Source organism: Cebus imitator, unplaced genomic scaffold (genome assembly GCF_001604975.1).
Source record: "Cebus imitator isolate Cc_AM_T3 unplaced genomic scaffold, Cebus_imitator-1.0 Scaffold64, whole genome shotgun sequence".
Taxonomy (NCBI): Eukaryota; Metazoa; Chordata; class Mammalia; order Primates; family Cebidae; genus Cebus; species Cebus imitator.
Genome location: NW_016107379.1, coordinates 4,347,016 through 4,352,953, shown reverse-complemented (window position 1 = coordinate 4,352,953; position 5,938 = coordinate 4,347,016).

The following is a 5,938-nucleotide window of genomic DNA, read 5'->3' as shown; positions in this document are numbered from 1 at the left end:
CTTTCTTTTCTCTCTCTCTCTCTCTCTCTCTCTCTCTCTTTCTTCCTTTCTTCTATCTCTCTCTCTCTCTCTTTCTTCCTTTCTTCTCTCTCTCTCTCTCTCTCATTGAAAGAATGGTTGACTTTATTTGGGTGAAATCAAGAGATACTTCATGGATTGAGGGGAGCTTTGAGTATGAGTAGAATTTCATCACATGAAGATAGAATAAGAGGCATTCTAAGATGAAAGAATAACAAGAGCAGGGGGACATTAACATACATAATCAGCAGGTGTAGGGAATAATAAGTTGTCTATAGTGGCTTAAGATTTGTGGAATAGGAAATGGGAAGTCGAAAAGTGTTACACTGAGACAAACACACGGCTTAGTGAAGTACATAGACCTGGTCCAAATCCTGCTTTTCCATTTACCAGTTGTGCCCTTGGATAAATTGAATAACCTCTTGGCCTTCAGCTTTACCATTTTTAATATTTAAATTTTTTTTTAAATTTATATTGCCATAGTTTGGAAGGTACAGGTGGTTTTGGCTACATGGATAAGTTCTTTAGTGGTGATTTCTGAGACTTTGGTGCACCTATCACCTGAGCAGTATACACTGTACCCAATATGTAGTCTCTTATTCCTCACACCCTCCCACCTACCCTCCTGAGACCCCAAAGTCTATTATATCATTCTTGCACCTATGCATCCTCATAGCTTAGCTCTCATTTTTAAGTGAAAACATAAGGATATTTGATTTTCCATTCCTGAGTTACTTCACTTAGAATAACAGCCTCCATGTCCATCCAACTTTCTGCAAAGGACATTATTTCATTCCTTTTCATGACTTAGTAGTATTCCATGGTATGTACATACCACTTCTTTATCCACTTGTTGGCTGATCTTTGGGTAGATACCAGTAGTGGGATTCCTAGATTGAATGGCACTTCTGCTTTTAGTTCTTTAAAGCATCTCCATGCTATTTTTCACAGTGGTTGTACTACTTTACATTTCCACCAGAAGCATAAAAGTGTTCCCTTTTAACCACATCCACACCAACATCTGTTATTTTTTGACTTTAATTATGGCCATTCTTGCAGGCGTAAGGTGGTATCTCATTGTGGTTTTAATCTGTATTTTCCTGATAGTTAGTGATGTTGAGCATTGTTTCATATGTTTGTTTGCCATTTGTATATCTTTTAAAGTAATTGTCTATTCATGTCCTTTGCCCACTTTTTGTGGGATTATTTGACTTTTTCTTGCTAATTTATTTGAGTTCCTTATGGATTTTGGGTAGTCTTTTGTTGGATGCATAGTTTGCAAATATTTTCTCTTATTCTGTAAGTTGTCTGATTACTCTGCTGATTATTTCTTTTGCTGTGCAGAAGCTTTTTAGCTTAATTAGGTCCCATTCATTTATTTTTGTTTTTGTTGCATTTGCTTTTGGGGCCTTAGTCATAAATTCTTTGCCTAAGCCAATGTCCAGACGAGTTTTTCCAATGCTATCGTCTGGAATTTTTATGGTTTCGGGTCTTAGATTTAAGTCTTTGATTCATTTTGAGGTGATTTTTGTATGTGGTGAGAGATTAGGCTCCAGTTTCATTCTTCTACATGTAGCTTGCCAGTTTTCCTAGCACCAATTATTGCATAGGGTGGCCAATCCCCAATTTATGTTTTTATATGCTGTGTCAAATATCAGTTATCTAGAAGTATTTGACTTTATTTCTGGGTCATTTATTCTGTTTCATTGGTGCTGAATTCATTTACCAGATCTCAGAGCTTTTTGGAAGAGTCTTTAAGGTTTTCTAGGTATACGATCATATCATCAGTGAACAACAGTCAATCTGACTTCCTCTTTTCCAATTCAGATGTCCTTTATTTCTTTCTCTTGTCTGATTGCTCTGGCTAGCATTTCCAGTACTATGTTGAATAAAAGTGGTGAAAGTGGGCATCCTTGTCTTGTTCTGGTTCTCAGGGGGAATGCTTTTAACTCTTCCCTATTTAGTATGATGTTGGCTGTGGGTTTGTCATATATGGCTTTAATTACTTTGAGGTGTGTCCCTTCGTTGTCTGTTTTGTTGAAGGAATTTTTCATAAAGGGATGCTGGATTTTATCAGATGCATTTTTGCATCTATTGAGATGATCATATGATTTTTGTTTTTAATTTGATTTATGTGATATATCACATTTATTGACTTGCATATGTTAAACCATCCCTGCATCCCAGCATGAAATCCACTTGATTGTGATGTATTATCTTTTTGATATGCTGTTGGATTTGGTTAGTTAGTAATTTTTTAAGGATATTTACATCTATGTTCCTCAGAGATATTGCTCTATAGTTTTCTTTCATTGTTAAGTCTCTTCCTGGTTTTGGTATTTGGTGTTCAGTATTAGAGCTTTACAGAATGATTCAGGGTGGATTATCTCTTTTTGTATCTTTTGGAAAAGTGTCAGTAAGGATTAGTACCAATTCTTCTTTGAATGTTTGATAGAATTCAGCTGTGAATCCATTGGGTCTTGTTTTTTTTTTTTTGTTGTTGTTGTTGTTGTTGGCATGAAAAAAAATACTGATTTAGTATCATTCCTTGTTATTGGTCTGTTCAGGGTCTCTATTTCTTCTTGATTTAATCTAGGAGGCTTGTATAATTCCAGGAATTTATCCATCTCCTTTAGATTTTCTATTTTGTGTGTATAAAGGTGTTCATAGTAGCCTTGAATGACCTTTTGTATTTCTGAGGTATCAGTTTTAATATCTCCAGTTTCATTTCTTTATTTTTTAATTTTTGATACTTTAAGTTCTGGGATACATGTGCAGAATGTGCAGGTTTGTTACATAGGTATACATGTCCCATGGTGGTTTGCTGCACCTATCAACTCATTATCTACATTAAGTATTTCTCCTAATGCTATTCCTCCCCTTACCTCCAACCCCTGATGGGCCACAGTGTGTGATGTTCCCTTCCCTGTGTCCTTATGTTTTCATTGTTCAACTCCCACTTATAAATGAGAGCATGTGGTGTTTGGTTTTCTGTTCCTTTGTTAGTTTGCTGAGAATGATGGTATCTAGCATCATTCATGTCCCTGCAAAGCACATTAACTCATTATTTTTTTATGGCTGCATAGTATTCCATGGTGTATATGTGCCAAATTTTCTTTATCTGGTCTATCATTGATGGGCATTTGGGTTGGTTCCAAGTCTTTGTTATTGTGAATAGTGCTTCAGGAAACATACATGTGCATGTGTCTTTATAACAGATGATTTATATTCCTTTGGGTGTATACCTAGTAATGGGATTGCTGGGTCAAATGGTATCTCTGGTTCTATATCCTTGAGGAATCGCCACACTGTCTTCCTCAATGGTTGAACTAATTTACACTTCCGCCAACAGTGTAAAAGCGTTTCTATTTCTCTACATCGTCTCCAGCATCTGTTGTTTCCTGACTTTTTAATGATCACCATTCTAACTGGCGTGAGATGGTATCTCATTGTATTTTTGATTTGCATTTCCCTAATGACCAGTGATGATGAGCTTTTTTACATATGTTTGTTGGCCTCATAAATGTCTTCTTTTCAGAAATGTCTGTTCATATCCTTCACCTACTTTTGGATGGCATTGTTGTTTTCTTGTAAGTTTGTTGAAGTTCCTTGTAAATTCTGAATATTAGCCCTTAGTCAGATGGAAAGATTGTAAAATATTTCTACCATTATGGAGGTTGCCTGTTTACTCTGATGATAGTCACTATTGCTGTGCAGAAGCTCTTTAGTTTAGTTAGATCACATTTGTCAATGTTGGCTTTTGCTGCTATTGCTTTTGGTGTTTTACTCATGAAGTCTTTGCCCATGCCTGTATCCTGAATGATATTGCCTAGGTTTTCTTCTAGGGTGTTTATGGTTTTAGGCCTTATGTTTAAGTTTTTAATCCATTTTGAGTTAATTTTTGTATAAGGTGTAAGGAAGGGGGCCAGTTTCAATTTTCTGTATATGGCTAGCCAGTTTTCTCAACACCATTTATTGAATAGGGAATACTTTTCCCATGGCTTGTTTTTGTCAGGGTTTTTGAAGATCAGATAGTTGTAGATGTGTGGTGTTATTTCTGAGGCCTCTGTTCTTTTCCATTTGTTTATATATCTGTTTTGGTATCAGTATCACACTGTTTTGGTTACTATAACCCTGTAGTATAGTTTGAAGTCAGGTTGTGTAATGCCTACACCTTTGCTCTTTTTGCTTAGGATTGTCTTGGCTATGTGGTTTTTTTTTTTTTTTTTTTTGGTTCTATATGAAATTTAAAGTAGTTATTTCTAGTTCTGTGAAAAAAGTCAATGGTAGCTTGATGGGGATAGCACTGAATCTATAAATTACTTTGGGGAGTATGGCCATTTTCACAATATTGATTCTTCTTATCCATGAGCATGCAATGTTTTTCCATTTGTTTGTGTCCTCTCTTATTAAGCAGTGGTTTGTAGTTCTTTTTGAAGAGGTCCTTTCCATCCTTTGCAAGTTGTATTCCTAGGTATTTTATTTTCATTGTAGCAAGTGTGACTGGGAGTTTACTCATGATTTGACTCTCTGTTTATCTATTACTGGTGTATAGAAATGTTTGTGATTTTTTGCACATTGATTTTCTATTTTGGGATTTTGTGGAAATTGCTTATCAGCTTAAGGAGATTTTGGCCTGAGATGGTGGGGTTGTCTAAATATACAATCATGTCATCTGCAAACAGAGACAAATTGACTCCCTCTCTTCCTTTTTTAATACTCTTTATTTCTCTCTCTTGCCTGATTGCCCTGGCCAGAACTTCCAATACTGTGTTTAATAGGACTGACGAGAGAGGGAATCCTTGTCTTGTGGCTGTTTTCAAGAGGAATGCTACCATCTTTTGCCCATTCAGTATGATATGATATTGGCTGTGGGCTTGTCATAAAAGGCTCTTATTATTTTCAGATATGTTCTATCAATACCTAGTTTATTGAGTGTTTTCAGCATGAGGGGGAGTTGAATTATATTGAAGGTCTTTTCTGCATCTATTGACATAATCATGTGGTTTTTGTCATTTGTTCTGTTTATGTAATGGATTACATTGATTGATTTTTGTATGTTGAACCAGCCTTGCATCCTAGGGATGAAGCCTACTTGATCATGGTGGATAAGCTTTTTAATGTCCTGCTGGATTCAGTTTCCTACTATTTTATTGAGGATTTTCACATCGATGTTCATCAAAGATATTGGCCTGAAATCTTTTTTTGTTGTGCCTCTGCCAGGTTTTGATATCAAAACGATGCTGGCCTCATAAAATGAGTTAAGGAGGAGTACTGTTTCTCTTGTTTGGAATAGTTTCAGAAGAAATGGTACTAGCTCCTCTTTGTATCTCTGGTAGAATTTGGCTGTGAATCTGTCTGGTCCTGGGCTTTATTTGGTTGTTAGACTGTAAATTACTGCCTTAATTTTGTTATTGGTCTATTCAAGGATTCACCTTCTTCCCGGTTTAGTCTTAGTAGTGTGTGTGTCCAGGAATTTATCCATTTCTTCTAGATTTTCTAACGTGTTTGTGTAGAGGTGTTTATGCTATTCTCCAAGGGTAGTTTGTATTTCTGTGGGATCAGTAGTGGATATCCCCTTTATCATTCTTTATTGTGTCCATTTGATTCTTCTCTCTTTTCTTCCTTATGAGTCTGGCTATGGTCTATCTATTTCATTAATCTTTTCAAAAAACCAGTTCCTGGATTCATTGACTTTTTGAAGGGTTTTTTTGTATCTCTACCTCCTTCAGTTCTACTCTGATCTTAGTTATTTCTTGTCTTCTGCTAGGTTTTGAATTTGTTTTCCCTTGCTTCTCTAGTTTTTTTTTTTTTTTTTTTTAATCATAATGTCCGTGTGTTGATTTTAGATCTTTGCTACTTTCTCCGGCGGGCATTTAGTGCTATAAATTTCCATCTTAGCACTGCTTTAGCTATGTTG